This window comes from Phasianus colchicus, chromosome 11 (genome assembly GCF_987193195.1).
Source record: "Phasianus colchicus chromosome 11, bPhaCol1.hap1.1, whole genome shotgun sequence".
Taxonomy (NCBI): domain Eukaryota; kingdom Metazoa; phylum Chordata; class Aves; order Galliformes; family Phasianidae; genus Phasianus; species Phasianus colchicus.
The window spans coordinates 18,676,099-18,690,489 of NC_143446.1; the positions used below are offsets into that span (position 1 = coordinate 18,676,099).

The 14,391-nt window shown below is 40.9% G+C and overlaps 1 long non-coding RNA gene across 2 annotated transcripts in view; it reads left to right on the forward strand.

The window, feature by feature from the left end:
- Nucleotides 1-12,109, forward strand: part of LOC116236839 (uncharacterized) — a 35,796-nt gene extending 23,687 nt beyond the window's left edge. Inside the window, exons 2-4 of one of the 2 annotated variants that reach the window (XR_016469936.1) lie at nt 7,094-7,308; nt 8,192-8,538; nt 11,103-12,109. This is a non-coding gene — a long non-coding RNA (uncharacterized LOC116236839). The remainder of the gene's footprint in view (nt 1-7,093; nt 7,309-8,191; nt 8,539-11,102) is intronic. The other variant, XR_004168627.2, reaches the window with a different exon arrangement.
- The last annotated feature ends 2,282 nt before the right edge of the window (nt 12,110-14,391 follow it).

A 14,391-nucleotide genomic window follows, 5' to 3' on the forward strand; every position in this document is an offset into this window, starting at 1 on the left:
GTGAAAAAAATGAAAACGTTTCAGGTCAGTGCAATGCAACAAGCACAGGACCAGACAGACCACGGCTCTCAGGTCTCACAGCAAAGTTCCCTCCGTCCTGTTTTCCTGTTTGGAGAGGAAAACACCATACAGCATGTTTTACATGCAGCACAGGGCGGATCTGCTCTCCGAGAGCAGGCAGAGCTCCAAATGGAGGAAATGAGTGCATTGCTGATGACAGATCTCTGTTTTTATTCCCAAGGTTCAGAAGTAAATTACCACAAAAATGCAGATGGAACCTATAATACTTGCCTCCACATCATTCATCCAGTGGTTTGGGAGCTGCAGATCAGCATGTGAAAGACAGCAGTTAAAATACAGGGTCCGTTCCTATCTCCTCTGCTCTGCACTGGTGTAAATCAAGGCTAAGACTCGTGAACCCAATGGAGTGTAAAATTGGTGTGAGTGAGAATCAGTGCCATCTCCTGTACCTATATGTCAGATAAAATATTTGTTTAAAGTGTTTATAGACACTACTATCATAAATAGCTTATTTTCTTATACATTAAATAGATCAAAAGTAACCAGGGTAATTTTCTAACATGACTAAAATAAACACACATTTATTGTCACTTGCAGGAGTCACGCTCCCTTTCATTCTGAGTAAGAAATCAGTGATTGATTTTTATTTTTTTCTTGGTTTAATAAAAGGAATCACAGCACTCTATGAAAACATGCATTCATTTGATTTGATTGACATCTTCAATTTTAGATATATATTCTAACTAATGGAATGAATATTGCAATACACGAATCAATTATATTTGTTTGGTTGTCAGGTTCCTAAAGTGAGAACAGTGTAAATTATATATGATCCAGTTGTCTATATCTTATAGAGCCTTAATAGGCAATGCTACCATCAATACATTGGTTTTGATGAGGAGCTCATTGGCATTCATAGCTTGCGTCTGATCCACTGGTGTGTTCTGATGCAATAGGTCTCTATCTACCTCAAAACATAATCTTCCTCACATCAAAACCAGTAGAAGAGCACGACCCATGTGAAGACAAATTTGCTCATATGATTATTATCACCATCAATTTTACTGAAATCACTAGCATACAGTCACTGCTATTTGTGTAATTGTATCAGAGAATTTGTCCTTAGAGCCTGGCAGCATGCTCAGAGTGCTCTGGATCTAATGATGGGCTAATGCTTGATGATGTTGTTTTGGGTATGGACTTGCCTTAAAGCACATAAACAACAATTCTGATGGTACCGTTCAGCACAGGAGTAGGTCTTGGAGTACACAAGGCTATGGTAAATATGTGGTGATGTTATCATTTTGTTTGACCTTTCCTGTAGTTTAGCAATTTGACAGTCATTATGCTTTTAGAGCAAGACCTAATGAAACAAGAAGTGGCTGCAAAGCTCATTAGGAAAAAAAAAAAAAAAAAAAATTCTCATAGAAATCTCATAGAAATTGTAATTTCTTTTCAAGGAGGAGAGATGCAGCTATTGGGTTTTTGTAGGAAAAATTTTCAATATATAAATTAATTATCTGGATGGCCAAACAGAAATGACTCTGAACACAGAAAACAAAAAAATGTGAATTATTAGAACTGAGAGTGCTTTGATGGATAAAACTTGAATTTCAGATAACTGAATAAGTGTCCTGAGGGGGAAAAAAAAATGGAAGGGTGTAAAGACAAGGGTAACGTAGAAAACAGCACTGTATATAGGTGAAATGCAGAGGCTGCATACCAGATACAAAGAAATTCTCTTACTTTGCTGAGCATTGGTTTGGTCCTTGCGAGGCTTGAAGGTGTAGTTTGAGAGATCTGCATAAAGAAACAGCGTGAGATATCCTGAGTAGGAAAACTAGTTTTACTGGGATTGTTTCATTTGAATACACTGCACAGAGGTTCTGATGGACCCACCTGCAGGCTGAGCTGGTACCTAAACAGGCAGACACAAACCTCCTCCACATAAGGTACAAATGGCAGTGCCAGTTGCTTATCTGGGAGAATTTGGCCTTTGTCCTCTCCAACAGAGTTGTGCCTCTCTGCTCATCAGACCATTGCTCATCCTGGTGGCCACGTGCCTCAGCTGTGATGCTGCTTGGAGTGTGTAGAGCACCTCAAGCCTCCATGCAGGAATGCAAAAGGAGCATTTAGTCATCTAATGCTGTAACAGTAGAACAACACAGTGCACCATATTACAAGACTTGACAGAAATGTTTTCTTCTCTGCCCAGTTGTGAGGAGCCAGGGCATGCAGGCAGTGGCACTCAGCTCGTCCTGGAGAACATTGCCTGCAGGGTCACGTGCTGCTGGAAAGGAACTTTGCAGGAGTACAGTGTGTTGTTGGAGAAAATACAAAGGTATATCTGGTCAATGATTTATCACGGTCTGTTGAGTAAATAATGCTTCCTGAGAAAACTAAAATACAAATGAGAGTAGATGTTTGCCTGATGAACTAGAATTGAGATATACATCATATAATGTTTACTGCTCCTAAAAGAAAAAAAAAAAAAAATCAACCAGGAATTGAAATGAGTGTTTTCTTCATCCTTAGAGCTACCAGTCAGCTTGTGCTGGGCTCTGTGCTGCTGTACCTCGCTGGTGTCATTAAATCAATTGAACATTAAGTCAGGGTTGTAGCAGCATGCTCACTGGGTCCAGGAACAACTAGAACAAATGGGGTTGTTTCAACAGCAACAGCCCTCGTGCCTCAGAGTATTAACAGCTTCTAATTAACAACCTATGAAGTCACTCTGTGATGTTAGGTGAAGAATCAGGCCTTTCCATGTGGCCAGTACCTTCATACATGTGGTATGGTATGTGGTCTGTGCTCTTTCTAATGTGAGTGGATGAGGGGTCAGGCACACAGGTATTATGCCACCGACTTCAAAGCTCTTCCTCGACCTCACGATGCTCAACACAGCTGAAATGTTTGTGGAGGGAAAAAAACATGCCAGAGTTTTACAGGAAATGCTTTGTTTTGTGATATTGACACCTTTTCACATATGCTCTCAGACAGAAGGGGAATATGTATCTGTCTCTATACTGAGGGTTTTTATATGACCAGTGTGATGTTCTTGACATTATTTTCAGGATAGTAATTTGGAGCTTGTAATGATAATTCTCTGTCCAATGAGAACAGGCGTACATCTCTCACACATACATACAAAGCTCCTGCCATAAAATATTTATGAATCATTATTAGCATTAGGGATATCCGAAGTCAAAACTCGTAGGAAGCAATTTTGAAGCAAATGAAATTATGGAATATTTATCCATCCAGTAGGCTGCCCTGGGTACGTGTCTCCGGCAGAATGAGCGAGTTACTTATTTATGAGCTGGTCTCTTACTCTCTTCCTTAAAGAGGATCCGTGGAACAGGTTGAACAGGATGTTTGTTTACAAATTGGCCAGAGAGCATTGTTCTCAGTTTGATCCGTGATGACTAATGAGCAACATAATTTTTAATCATAGGTTTTCAAGCCTGACATGCTGACAAGCACATCCTGCGTGTGTTACGTTCTGCATGGTATAATGCAGGCAGCTGTGTGTGCTAACGAGGGAACAAAAACAGTATGAAAAAGATCAATGTGTCAGGCGAGAATAAGACTTTTCTAGCAAACGAGCTGTGATGCAAACATTTTTCACTTTAGGACTTTCTAGGACAGGTTGTTGTGTGCACCCAAAAGCAGAATCTGCAGTGTGGGATGTGCAGAGAAGGGGCGGAATGGAATCGTCTGTCTGTGCTAATGAATCAAAGGGCAGCAGGCCCTGGGGACAAGTAGAGCATGAGATTTCGGGATCGGAGGTTCCTGAGTGCAGTTCCTGAGACACCCCAGACTGCATAGGAGGGAAGGCTGGAAGCAAATTGACGCTGACAATTTACCTACCCACTCACCGGGTAGTTAAGCAGGCCAGATGCTCGCTATTTCTACCGCTTTTTACAGAAAGGTTCACTTTTGCTGTACAACTCTCTTCCTCCTCCGTCCTGCTAGTGCCAGCCTGTCCCAGGGGAGGCTCAGAGACTCCCACATCCATCTATGCTGACTGAGCATGGGAGAAAGTTTCTCAGCATCCCCAAATGCGATGACATCTGTTGCAACCTCTTGTTTTCTCTCCTGGATTTGGAAAGAGCATGAATAGCTTCCATAATCTCCCAAGATTGCAGAAGAACTTTTGAAGACGTAATATGTGAGAGAACAGGGCAGGACAAGGGTTATCATGGGTGTCACATTCAGAGCTGCCCAGAAAACCCATGCGTGGTTTGGGGCCTGAGCTGTGGGTCTGACAGAGCACAGGACATTTGTTTTACCCTGATAAAATGGAGATATCTACCCATCTGCTTTGCTAGGGTGGCTTGAGGATTAGCTGTGTGATATCCACAAAGCATCCAGATTTAAAACAAGGCTATTTTCAAAGTAATAAGTAATAACATATATACCCATATGTATTATTATTCCCTTAACAATGACAGAGTGCTTAAGTAATCAAAAACGTGAATTTCTTTAAAACCCAGATCTTAACACAGCTCTTCCAAGTGAGCTATTTTGGCTTGAAAATGGTTTTCTTGCACTTTTTCCTAGCAACAAAAATCCTCTGTAGGTGAAGATGACTCTGATAGCACTGGTGTTACTAACACGTGTTGTGGATACAACCCCTTTATCGCTTCCAGGAATTAATTAATTACTTTTTGCTGAGAATGAGGAAAGGAATGAATGGATCAACAGCTTTTCTGGAGAAGAGTAAAGTTCAAGATTTCTTGAATGACTGAGAGGGAGAACAGGGCTGCTGCATTTTCTGATTAAGGTCTGAAAAATATTTTGCATTTCATTATCAACTTGCTTTGCATTTTCATCTATAGAAATCCCATTGGCATGTGCCAAGTGCTATCTAAAACCAGCTTCTGGACTGCCACGCTTCTGATCATGTGCTGCAGGAAAGAATGGACACTCTGTGAGCAAAGAAAGCAAATGTAACCATAGCACAGAATTTATTTGGGAACCTTTATGCAGGCAAAATAAAAGGTGTACCAGCTAAGCTGAGTGTTTATAAAGAGGTTGGGTTTTCTCATTTTATAAGTGCTTGGGTGGCTTTAATGGAGAAAGATTCTAATGGTTTTTGACACGTGTTAATGGTGTATGTCACGTTCTTTATATTTTCATAATGACAACTCTAATTTCTGATGGCATGTGTCACATTGCATATATTTGTTAAATATAGGTCATGGGCTAAGAATATGCACAATATTAACAAACTATGTATGATAACAATTACATACGTCTTCCTCACTGCAGCAAGCTCAATTCATCATAAATCTGATTCTGGTGGGTTGTCTTAAACTCAGTAGGAAAACATTTTTATTGCTTTGTCTTAAAAGATGGCGGAAAAAAAATTAGGCTTTAACAAAGTTGAAGCTGATGAGGAAAAAGGAGTTCTTTCTCACTGGGGTCACTGTTAGAAACAGCACTTGTGTAAGAGTGCTGAAAAATGGTGATAGAATATCATGGCACTCATCAACTTATATGGTTTGGCAAAAGCTACAAATAGCTCCTCTGGGGAGAGTGGGTAATGGAAGACACATTTGAGGCTGCTGAAACAGAGTGCTTAGCTGTATGGCTGTGACCTTCTGCACATGACACGTGGGGTTGGTATGCTCTTCTTCAGAGAGGTGTGCAGGGGATAAGTAACTGTGTTTTACGTCCTACAGTCCATACAAAAGCTTGTGATATGAAAGTCAGAGGGGCTGATGGCTTCCAGTTGCTTTCCCAATTCCTCCTGATAAATGCAATTATCCTGTGTATTTCCTGAGATGAGTATGTACATGTAAGCATGGGGAGATGTGGTCCTAGGAGGGCTTTTTTTACTCATCTGATCACCTTCTGGTTACTTTCTGGCCTCTGGATAGAAGTCACATAGCCAGAAGTGAGTCTGATGCACAATGTCGGGGCCAGATGTTTCCAGCATTCAGATTTCACACATCAGCTCAACAATCCAATCTCTCAGGTGCCCTTGATAGTGATGAGATTTTTATCTTCCGATGTAAAATAAATAAATAAAAGGATACGTGTATCTTAGTTACTAGGCAGAAGTAAATTAGGTTATGGGAAGGATGGTGAACACCTATGTTTTTCAATAGTTTCTGTCATTTAGTGGGAAAGTGTTGGCAGTAGGTGGACTGTTGGACTGGATGATCGTGGAGGTCTTTGCCAACCTTGGTGATTTGATATTATTTTTGTGGGATTGTCTTATTAAGGAAAGACTGTAGTGCCCTTTTTGCTGGTTAAACAAAACTAGGATGCGATGCTTTCCCTGCCTTTGAATATTAATATTGCTTTTCACAACTGCTTTTATTATAGCTAAATAATCAGAATTCTGGGAACTGCTGCAAAAAAAACCCACCCTTTTCCTACAGCACTTGCTAGGTCAAGCTGTAGTGGCAGTGTGAGCTGAATGATGCCCTCATTCTGTGTGTGATACAGAACAGGTAAGGCTTGTGTTAGCACAGCTATGAAGAAACAGATAACCTAATGCACAAGTGAGAGTTACTGAGAAATGAATATGAAAAACAAAGTTAATTCTAATACCCACATGTTAAATATTTGTCTTCTCATACATCTGATTCAGATAATTTCATATTAGTTGGAACCTATTTTCCATTTAATCTTGTATCAAATTTCCTTCAAAGTCTATCTAATTCCACTTGAATTTGAGGGTCAGCAAGTTGAAATGAAACAGTGGTGTTGTATGCAGCTGAGTTTTAGATGCCACGTTTTAATGGTGGGCTCCTGCACTTCCAGTTTGATCCCAGCAGATAAAACATCTGGAAGAAGAAAGGAACATCCTCCAGAAGAAATCTGAGATTCATAAACCTCTGAAATAACAACTCCCCTCATATCTGACCTACTTCTGCCTGTAGATGCTCCTGTCATTCAGGCTGGGCAGACGTCTGCTGGCTTTTCCCTTCCCATAACCATTCACAAGCAGGTTGGGACCGAGCTGTGGCCTCACACCCAGCGAGGTGCCACAGCTTTCTCCCTCCCCCCACACCTATGCCAACATTCTCATTCTGCCCCATTTGTGAATTTCCTGCAGAAAGAGCCTTTCTCCATGAGTGCGTGCCAGCCTTTGGGAGAGAAACTTGATGACCGAGGATTGCAGCAACAAAGGCAATTAGACGTCTGCTGCATATGCATTAAATAGTCTATATAATCCTAGAATGAAGACGTTACTAAGAACAGCCCATGAGGATGCTGAGCTAGAGGAAGCATGACAATAGATAATTTCAAATCCAGCCAAGCTTGAAAGAGGTATGTTTTCCTCCTTCCATCAGTTGAGAAAGAGCTATAAAGGCTCCTGACTTGAATAAGCAGCTCTCGTGTTCTCTGTGTCCTAGCCCCAGTTTTGCACCACTCGTTAGAGATCATTTTGTTCATTTTTCAGAGAAAACAATTCTTAATTTACTTGAAGGGGGGGAAGAGAAAGTGGGGGAAAAAAAGTAATGAAAGGTAAAAAGAAAAACTGAATATTTACACTAAGAGGAAACAGTAACCGTCCACTTCAGTTTTATTTCTGCAGCAGGTAATATCATCAAAGTGTTGCCACAGTGAGGAAAGCGATAAATCACTGCCAAGAAATCAGAGTCACATCTTCTAAATTATTTTACTGATACTTTGGAAGTCTATTTTAATTGAAAATATTGGCAGCTTTTCTTGTTAAAGGCCAAATGATTTAAAGAGCAAAATACTGAAGATGCTGTTTTTAAGCATTTTCTGAGCTATCAGAGGCCTCAGCTGAATCAAATTTCACATCCCTAACTCGATAAGGTTATCTACACTGCCAAAGACTGACTGACCTTTAAGTGACATAATGTATTTGCCCTCTACATTATGACATTTACATTAAAATGTGGTGAATCCTGATTCATTAATAACTTCTGAGACCCCAACCTGCTACTCTCACCTGATTTTTTTTGTACACCAGGAGGTAAACTTCCCTCTCAATGAGGTAAAGCCCTTACCCTGTTGCACCCAAGTCTGCTGTGAGCCTTATTGGGATGGAAACATTCACTTACGTACAGTCACATAGATAAGTCCTGTTGGATTCTAGAGAATAATTTTTAAAACCTGAGCAGAAAGAGTTGGAGAGCGAGAAACTGAACTATGTGATGTTTGTGTGTTCTTTCCTTTCCAGCTTTTCTTATTTCACAAAACCATTGAATGTGCAGTACTTACAGCATTAATTCTTGGCCCCTTGGTATGTGCTAACTACAGCCTAACTCCTGAGGGCATCTTCAGAGCAGCTGTCAGAAAGCCATGGAACTTTGTGTCACCCAGACCAGAATACACAGTGCTGCTCACGAACCCCTCTGTCACAGCAGACCCAGTAACTTATCTGTCACTAAAAGTGGGATGTGCAGAGTTTGCCTGGGTGAGAGCTGAAAACCTGATGGGGTTTGAGAGTAAATGTTTCAGTGCCTCTTCTAAATACTTGAGGAATGCTCCTAACATCCTGATGCGATGAGTGCAAAAGGCAGACAGGTGAGTTCCCAAGCGATGTATTCTGAGCACATTGTAATGCCTGCAGTTCTCCTTCTTTCCTGTACACCAGTGGGACTGTACAGCTTCTCACTGCATAATCCTGCACAGCATCTCTTGCATTACCTGAAGGTAAAACTCTACAGGCTCAGGTAATGAGGGGCACAGGGCTTGGCTCTGCTCCCCACCAGCACAGAAGTAGAAATGTTGGATTTTCTTTAGTTTATGTCACTAACTTAGAGAACATTGCTTATAAAAACAAATAATTTTTAAAAAAAGCAAATTCGTTATAAGCTGTATAAACCCAGGAAACCTGGAGTTTTCATTTCCTGTAGACCTATCAACACAAACAAAATATAAATTATTTTTAAAGTTCAGATACTGAACTCGAGAAGAAAATCAAAAGTGCTTTCCCTGCTGTTCTTTTCAATATTCACTTCATGTTTTATTTGGAAGTTAGATTCATCGCCACTCTAAAATGTTCTCCACTTTTATCTTAAGTATTGCTGTTTCCAAAGGAACAAAGAGTATTTCTTATCAGCGTCTTCCGGCTGGACTTCCTAATGCATTTGATTTCCAGCTATTAACCTGGGAGCCCTACATTCACAATCACTTTGTGGTTTTTAAGGCCCTACAGGTTTAGAAGCGTATGGACATTCTTATGAAGATTATTACTTTATTTTGTACTTAACAATGTTTGCCAATATCCTCGTGGCTTGGCGCTGACTGGGCGCTCAGCAAGGCAGACCTCTGCTCAGCTCCTTTTTCCTCTTGCTATTTGTTCTCAATAAACCCTTTACAACATAAGGTTTCAACAGCAGCTGCCCAGCATGCAGCCCACCTGCCCCAGCCCCAAATCCTGCTGCTTGGTGTGGTTAGGCCTGCTTTTCTATCACAGGCTAATTTACAGTTCATGTAAAATTATTTGCAAGTTACTATAAACTTCTAAATCACATTGCAGTGTGATTCCTTCTGCTGGTAAAACATGACTTAACTGAATGACTTTCCTTTGATTTTTTTTTAATGAAATTTTAAAATTAGAATAAATGAAAATTAGAGTTAGGATGAAACGTGCTGGATTTGTTCGCTATCAAAAATGATGATTAGCCAAGAATTTTCACTGAAAAATTTGTTTCCTTCTTTGCTACTCGACCTCTTTCATGAAACTTTGGGGGATAATCCATTTAACATTGATGGGAAATGCACATTAAGATAGTTTTAGAAGGCCAACGTAAGTTTTGATTGTCTGGTTCAAGTGATAGATGATATTAAACACCTTCCCAAGCACATGGCCCCTTCTCAGTGAAGCATTACACGTGTACTTAGCTTTAATCGCGCTTCTAAAGCTCTCTGATTTCAATGGGATTTAAGTGTGTGCTTGAAGGTAAGCCTGTGACTAAAAGGTTTCTGGTACCGAGCTAACCAGTGTGTGCCAGCAAGGTGTTCTCAAAAGAGCCACACGTTTCTCCTCAGAATAAACTCAGAAAATAATTCTTCACAGAATTCCCCCCAGTAAAGCACTGTGTAGCACCAGGCTTGTAAAGAGTGAATATCTGTGTCCTAAGCAAACTGGAAATAGATGAGTACACAACTCTTTTTGGTAGTGGGCTCACCTCTCCCAGCTGCCAAGATGCAGCTTTGTGTCCTGAAGGGTTCTTCTCCACTCTACAGCCCGACCTCAGCCAGTGGTTGGGGCTGGAATTATTCCCTTGCAGTGCCTTCTTCCAAAGCGCTGTGCTCCGGCGTTATGATTTATTGCTCCCAAGCAATGAACATGGGATGAAATACCGTCCTATTAATTGCTTGCTTCTACTCCTAAACTCAAATATCCATAGACTGAGGAAATTTTGTGTCACGGAAGAAGGTTATTTATCTATTAACGCAGCACGCACATACAGCAAATACATGTCTTTGGGTCCTGAGGGAGCCCCTGTGTCTCTATTGTTTGATAATTGGTTTTGGATTAATTTTTGGATTATTTCCCAACCAATATCTTAATAATTACTTGGTAAATTTTAAATTCAAGGCCAATCTTAAAATTGGACACCAAGAGCCCTCAGGCTTAATTTAGAGTGCACACATTGGAACTGGCACAATGCCTATTAGTGTATTATTTTTATAGATTACAGCTCTCTTGGCATGATATCAGAAATAACACAAAATTTCCAACCTAGCAGCATTTCTGACTAGATATAATCAATCAAATCATCATTTGCATTTAAAGCTGGTATAAAATTTTACATTCTCTTGTTCCAAGTCCTCACCTTTCTCCATTCATGCTTTTTATACATACCTTGCATGAACTCTGTCTGCACAATCGTGTGAAGATAATGTTTAAACCAATGAGAGAAAATATGTGACGCATCTGGAAGCATTTGTATTTTCTCAAAAATATCTGCACAACCCATTATGTTGAAACCACAGGAAAAGTAATTTACCTCTACAGCTATAAAGGCTGTGTGGTTATAAAATCTTATCATATAAAAGCGCATTGTCTTGTCTGTGGAAATTCTGTAAGCAGTCCATAATTATTTGCAGTAATTTACTGCTATTACTGTTTCCAATAGGAAAATAAGGAACATTCTGCTTAATTACATTACACCTGCTTTACCTTTGCCAAATATAGAATGGCCCGCAATGGATGCTGAACTGCAGGAAGTCGGGATGCAGAAGGGAGGATTATTTTGGCACACCTGGGTTCTGCAGCTCTTAGCAGTGTATTTAACAACCACACTTGTGGAGCTACACATGGTCCTCATGCTCCTAATCAGAAGTTACACTGGTTTTGCTGACAAAGTGCCCTTCTGCCCATTCTCCAGAGCCTGGCTAGAAAGGCTTTCCATCAATGCTCGGGCTGTGGCTGCTGGATTTGGCCCCATGGGTTTCATGGCTCTCCCAAGGATCCCTGAGCCCCTGCAGCAGATGTTGATGAGCGTTTAGTGGCTGAGAGTTTGAATTTTTGCTCTCCGTTTCATTGCGCTGGTGTTGTTTCAAAAGTTCTGATGACTTCTCTGGAAATACTTCAGGAGCATCTCAGCAGGTCCTCTGCCAAACTCCAAATGACAAAGACTTGTCCCTTTCTGCTCTCCAGGGAGCATCCAGCTCAAGGCCAGAGCCACCTCTTTTGCTTCACTGTTGGTCACCATCCTCTCCCACAGCTCTTTTGCTCCATACACAACTTTGTATTGCCAAACCTTTTTGCAGAGCTGGTGACAGATGGGGGGATAGCCAAGCAAGAAGTTGTGCAAGCCCAAAACAGCCACAGGAAACTTTCTTTGACTAAAAATCTTGTATCTAGACACAAGGACCCAAGACCATAGGTAGATAGGGACTGAAAGTAAGGGACAGGGTAGAGGTGAATTGACCAGCAGCACAACACTGGAAGCCTCATCAGCAATCTGCTTCTCCATGGTTTACTTCAGTGCATCCTCCAAACCAGCTGTATATCCTCAGCAGCACTAAATGATGCTGTGTAGCACTTGGCACAACTCTCATTTCAACCTGCCTACCCCAGAAAGCATTTTCTCCTTCTCTGGCACCTTCTCCTGCACGCTTTTTCTATGTGTTGAGGTTTTTTTTTTTTCAAGGCATGGCATTTCTCATGAATGCCAAGGATGCAGTAATGTGATTCACACACAAAATCCTTTCCGTAACAGGATAGGGAGTATTAAGAGCAAGAACAAGCTGGCAACTTCAGTTTCTGTTTATGCTTAATTCCTATCGGGATCCACTCTCAAAGTGAGCCAAAAATTGGTTCCCAAACTTTTCAGGTGAAAATAAATCAGCTTTCACCTGTGTGCTCAGAAAAATCCTCCCAACCACGGAGGGTTGTCTGCTGTGCACAGGCAATGCCTGCTTCTGAGTGGTTCCCCTCTGCCAGCTGCACCGCCAAAACGTTCTATCTGCTGCTGAAAGATTAGTGGCCACCTTATCCAGTCTGTGAACTCCAGATAAATCCCAGAACAGCAGCAGGAAGAAAGCAACATAAGCTCAAGCAGAAGGTCTCCATTTATTGTAAATCCATGTCCTGTATGCTTGGGCACCTCCAGGGTAACAAACTGCTATACCTGCTTCTGCATACATGTGAGATCAAGAAAGCAGATGCTGCCCTGACCTCTGTCCACTGCACTCGTGTTGCTCTACTAATCTGTAGTTATGTGTGCCCCAATTATATGGCTACATTTATTATTCCCATTTAATTCAAATACTTCTCTACGGTTCCTAGATGTGCCATATGTTTGGGAGAAAAAAAAAAAAAAAAAAAAAACTAGATAGGAGGATTACACGTTTTGTTATTTTTCAGGGTTTTCGGCTCATATATTCCCATTATAGAAAGTTGGAAGATCTGCTCTGAGCCACTATACAGATCCAAACCTGCCTGGCACATCACCTGGCAGAGCCCTGCTGCCAGCCCATGGGCAGACCAGGTGAGGCCTGCATCTCCATCACTGCAGGAGATCTACGCTGAGGTGAGACTAGATGCTAGTTTTGGTGAATCCATCACCAGAAAGAAAACCAAGGACTGGCAAGGCAACATGGATGGAAAACTTTGATTTCAGCAACAGCCTTCAAAGCTCTATATGTATCAGGCAGGACCTAAAAACCTCTGTGCTGAAGTATTTTCCAAATCTTTGTCATGATGAGGTGCTTACTGCAGGTAAACCATGGGCAATGCTGGTTTAACAGCCTGGTACTCATCAGATGCTTCTTGTGGGTAAAAGGGTACCCCCACCTCAACGTTACTGTGAGGTGGTATGGCAATGCAGAATTGAGCCCAATTTTTAAAAATATTAAATGTAAAAAGAAATTCCTAAATAAGAGAAAACATTTTCTTTGCTCATTTGTAAAGTTTTACTTAAAAACTCTATTTTAAGCCAAGATAGTCAGAGGTTTACAAATATTTATAGACCGTGCATTTAGGAAAAACCATTAACTGCTAGGCATGGAAATTAACTGAGGTTATTATTTTTTCACTAAAGCTGAAATGCTTTTTCCCCACTATTTTAAGCTAAAGATGGAGCAGCAGACTCTTAGAAGAAGCAGCAGTGCAGACTCAAGGAAGGTTGCTTTATGAAAGGACCAGTTGTACTCTGTGATGGAAAAGCTGTTGAAACTTGGGACCCTGGGAATAGATATCAATGAATTTGTATCCTCTGCAGGCAGAAGAAAAACCATCAGATTTACAGCATTTGATGAAGTGTGTGCTGATAATGAGAAGATATGAGGAAAAGCTCTTCCAGCCTGCAGAGCGAGTCGTTCTGTGTGTTTCACATCCACATCTACGTGACAGCACGTTGTGGTTAAAGTCAACTCTTAGAACTTCTCCTGGCCCTTTAACTAGGCAAGTAGTTTTGTATCTAGCACTGATCCTGGGTCAATCTCTTCTGCTTTGGAGAGACTACTATTTACTGTACCTGATTGGAACAATTCCCACAGCATTCCCACTTTCTCATTCTCCTGCAGGGATGTACGCAAGGATGTGAACATCATCACATCAGATCCAGTTAAATTCCAGCTTTTTCCTCCCTTTTCATTTTTTTTTTAGGCTTAGTAAAAGCCCTATTTTTTCCTCACTCTCCCATGAGCTCATTCCTGCAGACTCCTCTATTTTTATATTACTGAAAGCATGTTTTAAATGCGCATAGACCACACGCAAAATGTTTGAAATAGCCCAACATCCGAATACCAGAGTCTAATAAGGCACCAATTAGACAGACAACTTGCTAAAATCAAGGCTGCTATTTCACCGCTGCTTCTTGTTTCTCCTACCAATTGGTTAGGATGATTAAAACCTGATCTCTTTGTATTAATGGAGATAGAGCATTCCTAAGAAAACACGTGTCAGGGAAAATCTCC